This window comes from Idiotropiscis lumnitzeri, chromosome 11 (assembly GCF_059441095.1).
Source record: "Idiotropiscis lumnitzeri isolate Australia: NSW breed Sydney's pygmy pipehorse chromosome 11, RoL_Ilum_1.0, whole genome shotgun sequence".
NCBI classification, from domain to species: domain Eukaryota; kingdom Metazoa; phylum Chordata; class Actinopteri; order Syngnathiformes; family Syngnathidae; genus Idiotropiscis; species Idiotropiscis lumnitzeri.
In genome coordinates, this window is record NC_142401.1 from 19,495,848 (window position 1) to 19,513,993 (window position 18,146).

Sequence of the window (18,146 nt, forward strand, 5' to 3'; positions counted from 1 at the left end):
ACAGACTTAACAGACACTTAGTAGAGAAGAAAACTTAGGGCCTCAGTCGCAGCGTAATATTTAGAGTTGCCGTTGTGTCTTCTGTGCACCCGACACCTATTTAATGGCCGTTTTTATATAACATGGTGATGTCATTAATGGAAGGATCCATTCTAGAGGGGACAATACTACAGAAGCAGTTGCCTGCCAAACTGGTGGGTGTTCTGTTTCCTGTAAGGGCACCAAGTAAACATTCTCTGATAAATCCTATCTCTCACTATCTCCTGATTCAATTTGATTATGATTCGGAAAGCAACAATTCAAAGTGATCTGTTATTAATGTAAATTGATGCATCTTTTGGAATATAATGACATTTAAATTTTGTAAGTAGTCACACAGTAGGAAAATACTTTCATTTCTTTATGACCAATGATTAATATCAATTTCACATACATACCACTTTCTTTTCTATACAAACTAAGAACCGTATAAATTAGAGTGCACCATTTTTCAATAAATACTTTTTATTACAACAAAAAATAAGCAGTGGTGTCTCAGTTGTGTGATTTTAAAATTATTGGCAAATATATCATAACAGTGCCAGAAAGAATTTTTTGTAAATATTTTTTTATTCATTTGCATTTGTCTTGATCAGAGTCTTAACACACAAATTGACACGATAACAAAGAGAGCGGATTCCCAAATAAACTTTATGTATTGAGCATCTTAAAAACAACTGCCGCTACATACAAAGTGCTGGACAAAACCAGACATAGAAAAACAAAGACAGTTAAAAAAAAATTATATAAAAAAAAAAACAGTTAACACCATAAACCCCTAAAACAATGCTGAGTCTCAAGCTGAGCCAAAAGCCAGAGAAGAAATATGTGTTTTATGATGAGTGTTAAAAATTGCCATCTTGCCTAACATTGAGCAGGAGGTCTTTCCAAAAAGGGAGCGGTTACTCTCTATTGGTTTCGCTCACTATTCTATTGAATTCTTTCTGATGGGGTCACTGCCCTCAGGAACACAGCTCCCAATTTGAGATTCAATTTCTCATGTTATCTAGTTTTGCATCACTTGATGTGGTTGTGTTCACTGAGCAAGCAGGAGGAACTGGCGACACACAAATTCAATCACGTCAGTTTTTATTTGACCAAAGTTTATCTAAGTGAGAGTTATACACCTCATTCACTTGGTGACACAGTGGTTCTCATATGCAATGTATCTATATAATGGCACAGTTTCTTAGGAATGTATTTGGAAATATTTCAATGAAGTCACTTCATATTATAGTCACTCGCTTTGTCAGTACATATTAGATTAATTGTCAGTGGAGATTTAAATGCTGCTATTCTGTTCTCTAGTGGCTTCACTTTTGTGTGCGTTAGAACTGCTTGTGCAAAACTATCAATATACTGTAGCATTTACATTTAGTATCATGTAAAATGTAATATCGCACAGCCCGAGTACTCAGTCAGACCATAGCACATTTACTGTTGCTACAATTGCAATATATTTTCCTTCCTTGTTCTAACAGGTTTTTTTTTCTAATTATTTCCTCCAGAGGTCTGATAAACTGTAATCAAGACCTCAACAGTCCATGACTGCTCTGCACTCGGCCTAACCAGGGTGGCAGATTAAAGCGCTGACAAATCGAAGACTATCTGGGGATGCCTCCAGAATGAGCAAGAGACTGTAACCTACAAAAACTCATTGTGAGGCTTACACGCCGAATCTTGAACCCCAAAGCAGACAACAAAGGTTGAACAGATCTGTTTTAAAAATAAGTACACAATCATGGGTAACTAAACAGACTGAGCAAGTCATAACTACTGCCATTGCAAAGGCGAGATGCCACTAAAGACAGATAAGGAGACTCAAATCTTCACTTCACAAGACAAAAAATGGAACATGTATAAACCGAATCTTAAGTACACAAGTTAAAACTTAAACATACTAATGGAATCAACTAAAGTTCTCCTAACAAACACGCTGAACAACAGTAAGTAAAAAGTTTGATGGGAAAAAAAGCGGTTGAGTTGACGTGGTAATGCTGATAAACAAGGTAGTTTAATCCAAGACAAAAAAAGATGAAGGACCAGATTTGAAATGTTACTATACCACCCACCCCATTTTTTGGCTTTCAATGACAACTTCTATGACAAAAAGACTCAGTGGAGTCAAAACCTGCATTATCCAAGAGTGTTCAAACAGTGCTATCCTTAAAGTCAACGGCATTTCCTTGCCACATCCAATATGGCCACCACATCTACATTTCACTGCTCCACAGAGCGTTCGAGTCTGGCGATAGCTGCAGACGAGCATGTTGAAAGTCCTCTGTAAATTGTCCGACTGGAACAAGAGATGCCAGTATGACTGTTCCAGTTTGGTTAGCATGTTTTTTTCCATTTACTCATTTATTTTTTTGTGTATTGGCACACGACCACTAACCATTGTTCGTCGAACAGCTATCGTCCATAGTGCCTTTTTTGCGTAATTTCATTGCTTGTTTAGACACGCGGGGTTCTGCAAATATTCATTATGCCAGCCGGGAATTTGAAAAGGCTGACAACTAGCATCAGGTACTCCTTTCAAGTGGATGAATTGAGACCACCCAGTGTACAATACAATACAATTGTATTTATATAGCGCATTTCACAACAGCTGGAGCTGTAACGAAGCGCTTTCCATATGCCATCAGTCTGTATTGCTCCACTGCAAAGGTTCTGGTCGATCAAGTGATCGCTCTCTCACTTGAAAACACTGGACTGGACTGTGTACTGGAATGTGAATTAGTACATGAGGAGTCTGGCAACAGGCAATGTTTCTCCAGTGCTTAAAAGCCAATTAAGCTCAGGCGTGTGGCAGAAGATCTTCCCATCCCTGGCAGCTCTGGAAAAAGGAAAATTAAGCACAGCACCAGGCAGGAACATAACACTAAAATTATATATGGAAACAAACTTACGATATTGCCTTACTGCGAGCCATGGTGACCTTGCAGAAAATGTTTTCAAAGATCCTTTGAAGAGCTCTCTTCCACTTTTATTCATCCAGACCTGCACATTACATACTCACTAGTTACATTACATTACATTTCACTACAATTTATTTTATATAGCGCATTTAACAACAGCTGGAGCTGTAACAAAGCGCTTTCCATGTGCTGTCATAAATATTAGCTGGTAATTGAACACAAACATCCTGTGAAACCAATTATCAGTCAACGCAAGATAATATAATCTTTCAACACTATTTTAGCAATTACCATTAAAACCATTGTTAAATATTTATTTTGGCATTTACACAGTTTTGGGGAAAAAATGGCAATGATGCATGATCATTGCCAATAACAATTATATGGGCAGATAAAAAAGTCACGTAAAACAGGCAACATAACATGCTATGCAGGGTTGGGATTGTTGAAGAGACTGTTTTCTCGTCTTTTGTTCTTTCAGCTGATGATGAACTTCAAAATCCAAGGACATTGAGGACAGAGACAGCTGTTTTTAATCAGCCTTGTGTCTTTTATACTTTGGCACTCATGTGTGTCCTTGTATTTGTGTGTGCACATCTTGATTAAAAGAATGCCACCAAGCAATTGAGACATCCGTGCGAGGTATATGGGGTGATGCATTATATGACTACTCTCTGTGATTGTTTCAGTAGGTGCGTGTCTAATGCAGGATCAAACCTATACACTCTTTGAGTAAATGTATCGATTGGTTACCCTCCATGCCATGATAGTTGCGCACTTTTCAAGAAGTCCTTGAGTATCAATGTGTTGACTGAGGACCAAGAGGACAATATCCATCTCTTGATGAAAACAAGAGTCAGGCTTGTTTCAACTTAAGGCCCTTTCACAGTACATTGACTTGGGTCAATTAGTGGAGCCCAGACTTCAAAGTCAACATGGTGAAGCTACATTTACCTGTTATGCTGCACACAAATGGAATAAGCTGCCAACAGACGTGAAGTCCGCCCCGAGTGTATATGCTTTGAAATACAGTTTAAAACTGGGGTGGGCAAACTTTTTGATTAGTGGGCCACAATGGGCTCTAAAATTTGACAGAGGGGCCGGACCGACAGAGGAGCAGATGGATGCAGTGTTTTGGTAACCTCACGTCATCGGGGAAAAAAAAATACATTTAATTTGAAATGAAAACGACATACCACAACATTTAATTTTTTTCAAGTTCGACGGGCCGGATTCAAATGTTTAACGGGCCGCATGTGCCCCCCTGGCCGTAGTTTGCGCACGCCTGGTTTAAAACTTAGCTTTTTTCCTATACTTTTGATTGAGGTTTTCTAAATATTCTTAAATCACTTTTTTCTTTTAGTTATTTTAGAAAACTACTCTTATTTCTTTACTTTTAAAATTTTATGCTAATGTGTATAAATTTTAAAGGATACATTTCTGCTTTAATTTAGAATTAAGTTCATAATTTACTTTTGCGAATAGATCTGTCGTACGATTCCAAAGGAGGACTCTTCAAATAGATAACTGGAAAGGTGGGACTGGGCTAAAAATTTTCACAGGGTGTATGTACATCATTGAAAAAAGTTTGAGAACCACTGATCTAAAGCATCACCCGTAATCTAATAACAAAGAGGACAATTGTCATTTGTTTTACTTCAAACAAAGTCAGTGGTACTAAACGATATATTTTTTTATAAGCAATTGACTATTACACTGTTTGTTTTTGTTTTGATCAAATTTCCCATCCATCTATTCATCCGCTGTACTGTTTGTCTTCAATAAGTCTGCAGGTTTGCTAAAAGCTTTTCCAGTTGATGTTGGGTGAGAGGCGCAGTTCACTCTGGACTGGCTGCTAGCTAACTGTACACTAGGGCACATTAGTGTCCAGACAGACAACCATCCCAATTCACGCAATTTAGACAATTGTGAGACTTTGATGACCTTACATGTTTTTTGAATCTGGGAGGAAACCTGACAGAAAGCCAAAGAAGAGGAGGGAGAACATATCAATCAACTCCTCACAGGAAACAGATTTGAGCCTCAATTTCAGAACTGTGAGCAATGCTAACCACTGTGCATATGCTTTGAAAAGGTTTTTGAATACGAGTACTTCAAGGTCATAAACGGTGGCAAAGATGCTCAAAATTTCCTGCCAACTAGGAAAGGTGTTTGTGAACATTGAATTTATCGGCGCACATCTGTCAAACTACTTTGCGACCTTGAATGAACCCTGGTGAAAAATCAACACTGGTTGTGCACACCTAAGCAAAGGGGCAAACATTTGCCACTTTCAGCAAAGATGGCAAATGTTTGGTGCTTTGATGGTTTACAAAAGGCTTGCCAAAAGTTTCAGTGTATTTTCTTGTCACATGGAACTTTTGAACATGTTCAAAATTCCCTTGCGCCATGAAAATGCAGGTGCGCATGAACGTACCTCCGTGAACACTCGTCACTCAGTGGCAGAGGGGCTTTCAGTTGTTGATTTTGTAGCTACAGTTGGTGGCTACAACTGTTGCCACTTGGTATTTTTCCAAAGATATTTATTTTGAAGAATTTGGGAGGAAAAAATGTACATAATCAAAACATTGCACATCAGAAATGTTGGAGGCGGGAATTCGGGCAGTCCGTTTGTGAATTCTCGTCACATGCAGGGGCTGCACACCTGACACAGCCAAATAAGTAAAAATTAAAAGAGTGTGTCGCCCTGACGGGAACTTAATGATGGACTGATGATGCCCAACTCTGACAAATTATGTCTGGACAATCCTTGCTTCTCTCGTCCCTTTCAACGATATATGCAACTTTAGTGCATAAGTAAGAATTTAAAACGATTCCTAAACTAATAAACCAAAATTAATGGATTGATGAAAGGAACGGATCATATTGCTTCGAGCTGTTAATCACAAAAGAGAATGATGACTGCAGCACATCATGAAATGACATCAATCGTTTTTACTCAGCGGCACAGAGGAAGAAGGCTTCTTTCATGTTCAACTTATTCAACATTCACAAAATATATTAATGCATGTTTACAGTGCCATCTCTCAAAGAGTGGCTGGCAATCAGTACAGGATGACAGCTGGGACAGGCTCCGGCAAGCCCGCGACCCTCGTGAGGATAAGCTTTCAGATAATAGATGGATGGATGGATAGATGTCATCTTGTTTGACAGCATCTCTTTGAATACAAGCCCCATTAGTGCTTAACATCCATCCATTATCTGAACCGCTTCTCCTCACGACGGTCACAGGGGTGCTGGAGCCTATCCCAGCTATCTTTGGGCAGTAGGCAGACACCCTGAACTGGTTGCCAGCCAATCGCAGGGCACACAGAGACAAACAACCATCCGCGCTCACGCTCATACCTAGAGGCAATTTAGAGTGTCCAATCAACCTGCCATACATGTTTTCCGAATGTGGGAGGAAACCCATGAAGGCACGGGGAGAACATCCAAACTCCACAAAGGAGGGCCGGAGCCGGAATTGAACTCTGCGCATCTGTACTGTGAGGCCATCGTGCTAACCAGTCGGCCCACCGTGCCGCAGAGTGCTTAACAATTGTCGTTTTCAAATCAAAATCGCGTTTGCGATCACATGATGGCCAATGCTGTTTTTTTGCAGCGCGCAAGACTGACCCTGAATCTTTTGTTTCATTTATTACGCACATACATGCCATGTCCCTCCTCTCCTCCTCCCACAGTGATGTGCATGTTAGGTTCACCCATGACACCAAATTGTCCATGTAAGTGTGACTATTAGTGTGAATGCGTTGGTCTACTTTAGATGTGCCCTACAGTTGCCGGGCGACCAGTCAAGGGTCCTGTTTCCCGTGCAACCAGCTGAAATAGGTTCCCACTCACCCGTCATCCTAATGAGGACAAGCGCTATAGAAAAGTGTTTTTTTTTTAGTTTTTTTTTTTTAGAGCTCATATTTTATAAAGGGTTTTTCTTAATAGAAAAGTGTTTTTGAACATACCAATTCAAATGTTGGAAACCTAATGCCATTTCTGCCACCTCGCAATTAAATACATCACGAAAGAAGATGACACATATTTGTTTAAATTATCTTGTGTGAATGGCCTTAATTTATTTCTGGCTTATACCTGAAAAGAGATCGTTAAGTGAACCCACTGTCTAAGAACAATAATATCCAACAACGACAATTAAGCAATTGTTGGTGGGAACACTGTTTTCCCAGTAAGCTTCTCACAAACTTCTTCTAGCATTTCATTCCCTTGATGTTCCTTTTTTATTTTATTTTTTTTTAAACTCGGAGCTTGTGAAACACCTTGAAACTATAAACGAGACTTTACTTAAACGAGACACAATGAAGCTACAGATGATCTTAGTTTGTATGAATTAACATAAATTGCTGTTGTTTTTCTTCTAGCAGGGGCTGAGTTTGATTTTGTTGCACAAATTTTTTGACGGTCAATAATCTCGAACCAAGGAAGTATGAAATTTGTAGTTGCTTTTTCATGCTGAAATGTCTTTATGTATCCTCTCGGTCCCTGGAGTCAATTTTATCAACACCACAAAGAGAGGAAGATACATTTATGAATACTTTTCATGCGACTGATTCAATAGCTGTTTCTAAAGGCAACCAAAACACTTGCTTACATAAACATTGCACTGTGCATTGTGAAGTTCAATTGCTGAACTTGGGCACAGAGACACAGTTAGCACTGTGTGATGTATGAAGTTTGCACACAAATATGGAGACGCATTTGTGCACACACTCACCAAGATGCACGTGGACAATGATGAGTGTAGATCCAGCCGCTTGTGTCCGGGATGTCGTTCTTTTAGTGATGACCCACAGCTTGTGACCATAGGTGTGGGTTGCAATACCGATCGACTACCAACCATATCGGCCCAGCTCTTTCTTCACCAAGAAAGATCCTTACATATTTTGCATCACAGCAGACATTGGACTGATCTGCGGTCAATCAGCCGCTCCATCCTTCCCTCATTTCTGAACAAGACCCAAGATACTTGAACTCCTTCACTTGGGGCAAGATCTCATTCCAGACCCACAGAGGGCACGCCATTCTTTTCCGACTCTGGATCATGGTCCCAGATTTTCAACCCTCAAATGGAAACAAATCCGACTTACTACAGTGCCGTCAATGCAAACCCAAATCTGATGTGAGTAGTATAGGCATGAAACAGCCTTTTTCAGGGGGTTCTCTACCCCATACTTCCAAAGCACCCCCCACAGAACCCCCAGAGGGAGACGGTCGAAGGCCACAAAACACAGAGTAGAGTGAAAAAAGTGGCAGCACAAACTAACATTTTTACAACAATAACCTGCTCAAATGAAGTGAAGAACATAACAGATTATTTTCCTCAAAATTTTGCACGACGAGAACAACAGGTTTCAATGCCCCCGAATTATGGGGGTGGGGGCATTTTTACTATTGCGGGCGTCCACCAAACTCTGGGATCAAATTCAAGCAGAACGCTGAACGCTGGACTAAAAGCCGCCCGCACAGCTCAGGGCGCTAGTGACGGGAAATTAAGTTTCAGATCTGATTCATGAATCAGTTATTTATTTATATTTGTAACTCCTCTGGATGGCACTGTCTGTTCACCATTGGATTGAAAGTACACTCGCTCGCCATTTCTTAAACGCCTTTATTCAAGACGACAATGCCATCTAGTGGAGTCAAAAAATACAACAATGGTTCATAAAACAAATTTGAAGCTTCATTTTCCATCACTACAGGGTGCTATTAGAAGGTGGTGACCCTAGAGGACAGCATGCCTGGCCAGATTTGCCTTGTAGAGTGGCAACGTTCTGACAATTATTGAACAAAAAAGCATGATTGCTTGTCACCAAAATGTCTGTGTACATGTATAAAAATATGATTATCGTAGTCTGAGAATTTTAGAACAAAACTCCCCAAATTTCTGAACATAGTCATGTCGGAAGGGTTAATATGCGTACGTATATTAATGAGGCAATGCTTCCGACGTGACAAAATACTATACAATACAATACAATTTTATTTATATAGCGCATTTCACTACAGCTGGAGCTGTAACAAAGCACTTTCCATATGCCGTCATATCAATTAGTAGGTAATTAACACAAATGTAAATTGTGAGTTTAATTCTAATATTTTCAGAGAATGATTAGCACACGCCTACCCTTGCGGACATAAATTTTGGTGAAAATTGCTTATATTTTATGGATGTAAACCTGTGATAGAAGTCGCTTTGGAGAACGCAAGCTGACTGCATTGTCAGCTCTTGCGCTCTCATCCCTGGCTCGTCTTTCTCCTAGAAAGAACATGAAATCTGAGAGTAGGATGGATATTTAAATAATGGAAATACTTGACGATGCCATCCACCATTTTTAAAGCACAATAAACCGCTAAACAAGTCTAATATGAACAGTCGAGTGTAAAGCACACGTGATGTCACTGGAATTAAATGAAGCGTCCAAAATGCTAATACGGCTGCATGTTTTGAAACTTAATCGGCTTAAACCTTTTTTTTTTCATGATATCCTGATGCCGTTGATATTCGCACTTTTATTTCATATACACACTGACTAATCAAATGCTGGAAAATTAATTTTGACGGGTCTGTTCCTTTAAGAGATGCTCCAATACAGTAAGTACTGTACGTATCATACATACAGTCCAATGTTTGTGCTACATTAATCTGAAGTGCTGACAGCTGCTGAGACAATTGTGATTGGAAAAAGCATGTGTAAGTGGAAACTCAGAAACAGGACTGCTGCAGCAGAAGAGAGGGTTTTATTAGGTGTTTTGGAGAATTTACAGCCAAATCTAATGATCAATTCAGAGGTATAATCAAGATAGAAAAAAGAAACAGCAAAAAGCAACTATCACAATTAATTACACACAGCCAATGATGGTAGAATAGCGCGCAAATGACAGTCAATCCATATACTCATCCGTGATGAGACAGTTGTGCATAATGAAACATGTATGTAACTTGAGGCATATGTTCTACAAAAAATAATTGTATCTTCCAAAGTTCATAAAATGGGTCCATCGTAACTTCAATTGCATTATTCTTGGAGCCAAATATGGTTATGCAGAACAACATAGATCCATACACTTGTCCATGCCACGACCATCCATATACCTAGTGATGGGTAGATGAGGCATCCTGTATCGTTTCGACACAGTGACACACTGTATTGACACTGTGTTGACACTGTGTTGTTGAATACTGACACCTGGTGGACTTGCAGGAAACATTTGACAGGGTCATCTGACACTGATCTGTCAAACTAATTTTATCCAATTCCATTGATTAGGCATTTGCATTCACATTATTTTTACATATACTTACTTTCATAAAAAAATTCTTTGATATTCGAGACGCAGTTGATAAATTAAGTGAAAATCTATCTGAATGCTAAGTAAAAGTGTTGTGAATGACAATGGACTCATTGTAATTAAAGATTTTTATTTAAAAAAAAATTGTTTCTCCAGCGTTTTGTTATTCAGTCTATTTCTTTTTTTTAGGCAATTTCCCCCGCCTTTGAGAAGATCCTCTCACAAGGCACTGAAGAGGCCGGTGTGCACAACGCCTGTGTGGCCAATATAAATAGGTGAGGGAACGTTGCCCCCATGGACTTCCAGTATAAGAACGGGTCTTCCGTACGTGCAACGTGTCCTGCTGACAGATAGCGCTGCACCTCTGAGTGCGCATACGGCAGAAAAACTTGCGTTTACCAGTGACGTCTCCCATCTTGCGGATATTTAACTCGATCCTTGTTTTGAGCGTGCATCCTGTTGACAGATGCGCTTCCTTATAAACACAGTTCGGTTCGCGACCGCTGTGTCGACACGGTTCCGGTAGTGGTCACGTGACTTTTTTAAAGCAGTACACGCACCGACACGGGGTTTGCCCTGGAAGCTCTGTGCACGCAGCGACGCCTCAGTGTCGCTGGACCCATCACTACACATACCCATTCATCAATTGACTAAATTATCACATTATCTTGTGTACATAGGCAAGGCCCGTATTTACGTAGATACTTAAATTAATTACCACAACTAAGGTAGCTATGGTATGATCACATTGTGGTGAGCTAAAAAATGAAAACGAGTTTTCCAAACAGGAGGGAAATTCATTTAGCTCTCTGCTTATAGAGAATATTCACATCATTCAAATGTACAAATGACCGTGCCACCTTACCAAGTACACGCATTACGTACAACATGTTTGGCCGGCAAAGGAGTGATATAATATAATATATCTTTGATCTCTCTTTGTAAACAAATTAATTTGCACCATGGTGCATTGAAACATGAGGTGGGAAGACGAGGTGGGAACATGGGGATGAACGACTGTCAAGGGACTGACACCAATGAGACAAAGTGAGAATAAGAATAAAAGTGGTGAAGGCACTTCAGCGAAACGCGCAGCAGATATTTTAATTGATTGTGACTGGTGCACGACATATATTTGGAACTTTTCCGGAGAAACCGGCAAATGAATGTTTCCATTTGAGATGTTATTGAGATAATATGTACCTCTCAAAGACGCATACCCGAACTGTTGGCATGTGCTTGGCCTCCAGGGTTTGAGTGAGGTTAACCAGGTTCCTGATATACAGCAGCCTATCTTTACATTGTGTATTTCCCAAGTCAGATGTTTTTTTTTCATTGAATGAAGACTTTATGGTGGGAGGGAGAGCGTATTTTCGACATTATGCATACACTATGCATATATGGGCGGATGTTTAGCAAAAAATCTTTTTGTTTCCTAACGTAAGGTTGTATGACACCATTTGAGGTTCATTTAGTTTTTTTGCATCCAACTTTTTTTCTTCAGTCGCAAGTGCTAAAACAGGCAAAAACCTGTTTTCACACACAAATTGATGTGTTTGCTGACCGAACCCAGTGGAACATCTTCCAAATGTGCTGTATGGCCGCACAGTTTGCGTCGTGCGTTGTGGGTGGAGTATATGCAAACTGAAGATTTTTGCATGCACAATGTGATTGGTCAAACCTGAGATGAATGGATGATTTTGTGTTTTTCAACACCACGTCTGAATGGCAGGCACAAACAGCACATAAATGCAGTCAAAAGGAGAAGTGAATGGGTGAACATTAGTGATGGGGAAAATGAAGCTTCAGATTTGCCTCATGAAACCGTCTTTATTATTTTTACTCCTCTAGATGGCACTTGCTGTTCACCATTGGGTTGAAAGTACACTCCCTTGCCATTTCATAAACCCCTTTATTTAAGACAACAATGCTATCTAGAGGGGTCATAAAAATACTGGTTCATGAAGCAAATTTGAAGCTTCATTTCCCATCTCTAGTGAACATTTCCCTTTGTGTAAAAGTATTTAAAAATAAAAAAATAATTAGTGCAACATATCTATTCAGAAACGCACTTTTTGAGATTATTAACGATCTCCAGGCTGACCTAAGACAACTAGTTTCAACCTTGCATTTCAATTCATCTGGGTCATTTCAGTGTACTGTGACGATCTGGGTGTACTCTCCCAAGTTTTAAATGTACAGGTGACGTTATGTTGGATAGGCACATAGCTTTACATACAACTGTCATAGACTCGTCGAGAATTATATTAAGTAAACAATGGTTTTTATGCTTCTAAAACATTTGCCAAAAATGGTCTGAGCCATTTTCTTTATTTTATTTGTTTGCCTTATCCAATTCCGATGCTATTTGTGCTTGCGGTATTCTCCCAAATTTTCAATCGTTGTCTAAAACAATGTAACTGGTGGGTATCTGGTGCTTGATTCCCCATCCACACATCCCCTCTGCTTGAAAATGACAAGTTGCGTAGTTGGCGTAAAACCCAGGTTTCCAAGCCACTAGCCAGTGTGACTCTTAAGGTGTTTGCGATTGAGTTAACAATGTATTCAGGAGCTATTTCTAAACAACTGCAGATTTCAAGACAATCAATTCCAATTGGGCATAAGTGAGAATGATTCACATGAGGCAACACTTTGCCAACTTCTGGAGGAATACTGAAAATATCACCCACAGATGAAAGTAAATTGGTTAGGATGTCGTGAAACAACTGGAGAAACATCAAGATACCTGCCATGAACTGGGAACTACAAATATGAGTGTAACTGCCTGAGGTTTTTCATTACTTTGGACCGAGATGATACTAACCAAGAAACTAGTCATTGTTCCAAAAATAAACATTTTCAAGCCCAAATGAAATTCACAGCTGCCCTGAAGGATTGCGCAATCTTAGGTGAGGCTCGCAACCACATGCCTCTCACCCATGTACATTATTTGAGCAGTAATTAAGCAAATTTAGCCATTTTCATTTTGAAATCATAAACAATCATTAATTCAGTCAGGTGAGTTCACTGTACCGATGCTCAATCAATGCCGTGTTACAGGTGCATTTAACAGAATAATCAAGTTGGATTCTCTACAAATTCTTCTAATTCACTTCTTATTAACAGTTAGTGCTAGCAATAGAGTCTGGTCTTGTTTCCTGGTTCAACACCCCTGTGGGCAATAAAAGAAATTGCAACTAGTTGCTAAAGCGGTGCTGTGATCTGGCACAGAACACCCGGAGACTCTGCTCAGGGGCACAGTATACTTTAAGAGGCCCATCACTCTGACACGTCTCCCGCGCTTGCTCCTCGGAGATGTGATATATACAGTACATGTGACACAATATATATAGCAATGATGAAAATGTAATTTCCATTCAGGGATACAAAAAAAATTGTACGATAAATGAACAATGGGAATAAATTATTTAAAATTAGGCAACAAATGTGAGTTTTAGTATCAAATCCTAGTAATCTCTTAGCTTCTATACAGCAACCAACCACTCGAATCAACAGTATTGTGCAAATTACTTTAGACAAAGTAATTTCATTTAATAATTTGTAATTTAGAGTTACTAATTAATTCCCCCAAATGTAAATGAATTATTAAGTATTCCATAAATTTAATAAGTTATCGGGTAATGCAATTACTGTTAATTTTTTGAAAAACAACCACATTTGTTGCAAAAATTCTCATTTTTTAGGTAGTTTCCCAGGCCAGATACATAGAGTAGAACAGTGTAGAAAGATACTTTAACTTTTTGGTCTTTAAACCACGATATACAAGTATTTTCTTGGTCACAAAAAGTTTTAACAGTAAGTGAATATACCTTCCAAGCACCTGGAAACATACTGTACTTCCAAATATTTGCAACAAAATATTCTCCATAGCAATAAAGAGAAAAGTTTCATAAGATTCGAGGGTCTACCAACTTGTGGTCATTGGGGGCCACCTCGTTCCCACCACATTGGTGACCCCTGTCATTATGAAACTGAAACATAATACATTTCTGACAGACACAATGTACAAAAATGCAAACTTTTCTAATGTCAAAGGATTAAACATTGGCGTTCAACTGAGGGCTTCAGATTCCGTGTTGCCATATAAATGTAATTTTTCCAGGATCTTAGACTCAGTATTGCTGGTTGATACCCAAAAGACACAATTCAAATCTGTGTTTTCTTTTCTTTTTCACTGCAATCTAAACCAATCAGTTCCCAGAGTCAAAAAACAAAGGCCTATTGAAAGCTTAGTGTGATGTCAGCATTTTTCATCCCTCTGATTGATTCTGAGGCACTAGATTGGGATACATTACGCGAAGCCTGTCGCTGACAAAGGACTGTCGGGCGTGATTTGAAATTCATAGAAAAAAAAAAATAAAAACAATTGACATTGTCAGGATAAGTCTGACAAAGGCTGGCTTGTTTCATCCCGGTTATTTAAGTGAATTAAGTATTTAATTTAAAGCAAATAAATTGGCATTGAACTGGGAAAGATAAAATACTACAACAAAAAGACTAAAGTCCCAAAAAAAACAAAAACAAGGATCAACGAAACTAAATAGAAATCGCAAAAAGAACTATGTCCGGAAGAGCAATAAGACATGGCAAGGACAAAGGACAATGGCCAATGAAGCGACAAGGACTGTGAAAGAAAGCTGGAAACTAAATACATACTAATTGACGAGACAACAAGGAACACAAAAGGCAGAAGGAAGCTGATTGGTTAACGTTGGGGACTTTGATGACAAGCACTGGTGGACCTAATGAGATAAACAAAGGGAAAAAAACTAAACTAAATTCTAAACCAAAAGAGAACATAATAAATGTAAGTGGCATAATGAAGCGATGATTGCGATTCAATAAACGTTTATACTCACATTAACACCTAGGGACAATTTAAAGTCTCAACTAGCAGAAAATTGATATTTGGGAAAAGTGGGAGGAAGCCGGAATACCCAGAGAAAACCCGCACACGCGCTGGGAGAAAATGCAAACTCTACTCGAAGGCCTCTGATTCAAACCAAAAACTTCAACTGTGAGCCAGACATGCTAACTATTCACTAGTCACTGTGCTGCTGATGTTATGACATAAATGCAGCAATGACCCAATTAATGGAATAATAATGTGAATTATGCATATCTCTTTGAAATATAAATTGATTGAGGTGTGAGACTAATTAATCTGTTGATAAAGACAAGATGGAAAACCTAAATCACAGGTCTCAAACTCAAGGCCCGGGGGCCAGATTTGGCCCGCAACCTCATTTTATGTGGCCCGCCTCGAGCAAATCATGTGCATCAACTTCATGTTTCTAGCATATTTTCTTCACTTTTAACAACATTGAGACGTAATATATTGCAATTTATTTGTTACACATCTTCCCCTTTTAAAAAAAATGAAAAAAATGTTGAACTATTACTTACTGGCTTCTGATTTCAAAACTGGCTTTCCATCAATTTGTTGTGGGTATGTGATAGTGGAAGGTGATGTGGGTTCACAGCCATTACTGCCCTCTGAGGGAAACCATAATTATAAAATAATGTGGCCCGTCCACAAAAATTAGTTTCACACCCCTGACCTAAATGGGCTTAAGAGCATTTAAAAACAGACCAGGTGCATTGGATTGTTGCGATTGTTTTTCCAATGATCAAATGGCTGCGATCATTGGAATCCTTGCTTAACACAAAAACAATGTCACGTATGTCTTATGAATTAGCTAATGAAGAAATTCCAGTCACTGAACAAAAGGTAAATCACAGATTAACAAGATTCATCAATCATGAGAGTGACATTGTAGGAGGTAGGACGAGGTTTGCTGAAAGTATTTCTATAAATGATTATGGGTTATTTAGAGCATGCGACATGTGCTGCAAGGCCATTCTTTATTCATAATCCCCTGACAATTTCCCACCACCACACACATTGATACAGTAAAGGGATACGTGTGGGTGCGTGTGTGTGCGTGCGTGCGTGTGTGTGCATATATGTGTGTGTGGGTGTGCACGTGGATGTGTCTTGCACTTAATCAGGTTTCCCTCCGGTGCCCTCAAGAAGCAATATTTTGCATGTCAGGCTGTAGCTGTGTATTAGAAATGAAAGTTTTTTTTTCCCTCACTGGGTTGTAAATTAATATTCTACAAGCTTCGAGTCAGTTTTGAACTTAATAAGGACTCGGATGTAAAGTCATCCTCTCTGTCTCTTTTTATTTCACATCCATACATCACTCAAAAATGGTGATGTTTGAAATTGTGTTTGTTTGGTGTCATTTCTTGCTCTTTGACTGTATAGTAAGCCAGGGCTTCATCAATCCAAGTGTGTTTCTGTGTTTACAAATATGTGTGTGTGGTGTACAAGCTGGGCAAGGACATCCTGTCTCATTTATCTTTTGTTGACGCAGAGTGTGATTTCCTCTGCTTAGGGGAAGTGATGTCCCTGCTTATTAATTATGCCTGAAATATTAAAAAGACTCCATCAAACATGAATTATTAATTCATTTGGCCCAGATCATCTCGGCTAAAGATTTTCAAAACTTGTCATACATCATCTGACAGCTGTCTGACAACATTGTGTTATGTTACTTCTCTGTAAAGTCAAGTTGTTTGTGTGTGTGTGTGTGTAAATTTTAGACATGCATGCACACCACACAGTAAACAAAATAAAAACAAAAATAATAATTTAAAAAAAAACTAACCACATTTTACACTTGGAAACATATTACAAAAACTTTATAGCAAAAATGTCCTTTGTTTTCGGCTTTAGCAATGAATTTAATACACAAGCTTTAATTGTATTTACTTCGATATGAACGGCACGGCCGGCAGCCGGAAGAAGAGAAGGCGGAACAGTTATTTGGGATGGTAGTGCTCTTAATGTTTGTCGCACAGAAGCAACATCATCAAGCAGCAGCCAATAAAAAAAGAGCCAGCAGAGACAAATTTGAGTGAGGCTTTGTTTTGAATGGTTCAGCTGCTTTTGCCATTTAACTAAGCCCGAAACATAACGCTTTGTAAAAAGTGCTTTTTGATTTTTGGTTCATGTATATGACAAAATAAATACAGTATAGAAAAAAAATTACACTGTACATCTGGTTTAATACTTCTCAACAATAACTCAAGCTACAAATCCAGTCTAGAAGTTGGCAATTTGGCAAATGGGGCATCCGAGCTTTATTATAATTAGCATGTAACTTTTGAAGCGTTTTGCACTGAGCGGGCGCGTGAGCGGGCGCGTGAGCGGGCGCGTGAGCGGGCGCGTGAGCGGGCGCGTGAGCGGGCGCGTGAGCGGGCGCGTGAGCGGGCGCGAGACGAGAGCAGGGCGCGGGCGTGCCAGTCCGCGAGGGGAAGCAATGTTCCGACCATGATCTGTTGGGATGAGGTGTTCATATAGTCCAGTCGTTAGGAGTGCGGATGGGCATCAGGTGTGTGCGGTTAATGGGGAGCAGGTGCGTGGCTGGTGAGGGCGAGGTGCTGAGGGGAAACGCCCCTACTCAGCTGATCGAAACAATAACAAGACCGCATGCACACAAAAACAATAATAAACCCTGTCATGCCCGACGCGGATCATGACACAAGTGTGCAACGAGATTAGAGAGCTCCCCTCTCCAGTGCAATACAACAATAATTCAGATAAATATATAAATTAGATAATTGAGAGAATAGTTAGTACAATGGAAAATAATACTGAATAGGGTATATAAAAACACATCACGTTGCTGTTCTGCAAGGTAAGAGTGGTCGTGTGTGTGTGAGAGTTTAGAATGGAGATGGCACTTGGAAAGAAACTGTTTCTCAGTCTATTGGTCCTTGATTTGATGCACCTGTAGCGCCTGCCAGAGGGCATCAGGTCGAACAGGTGTGAGTTCGGGT

The 18,146-nt window shown here is 39.4% G+C and overlaps 1 protein-coding gene across 3 annotated transcripts in view; it reads left to right on the forward strand.

Moving 5' to 3' along the window:
* Nucleotides 1–18,146, forward strand: part of LOC148327800 (receptor-type tyrosine-protein phosphatase gamma-like) — a 456,824-nt gene that overhangs the window by 61,635 nt on the left and 377,043 nt on the right. Inside the window, exon 1 of one of the 3 annotated variants that reach the window (XM_088308320.1) lies at nt 10,478–10,552. The exons of the other annotated variants lie outside the window; for them this stretch is intronic. The gene's annotated coding sequence lies outside the window, so the exon portion shown is untranslated. Of the gene's footprint in view, nt 1–10,477; nt 10,553–18,146 lie in introns of those variants that run through there. 3 annotated transcript variants of the gene reach the window in all.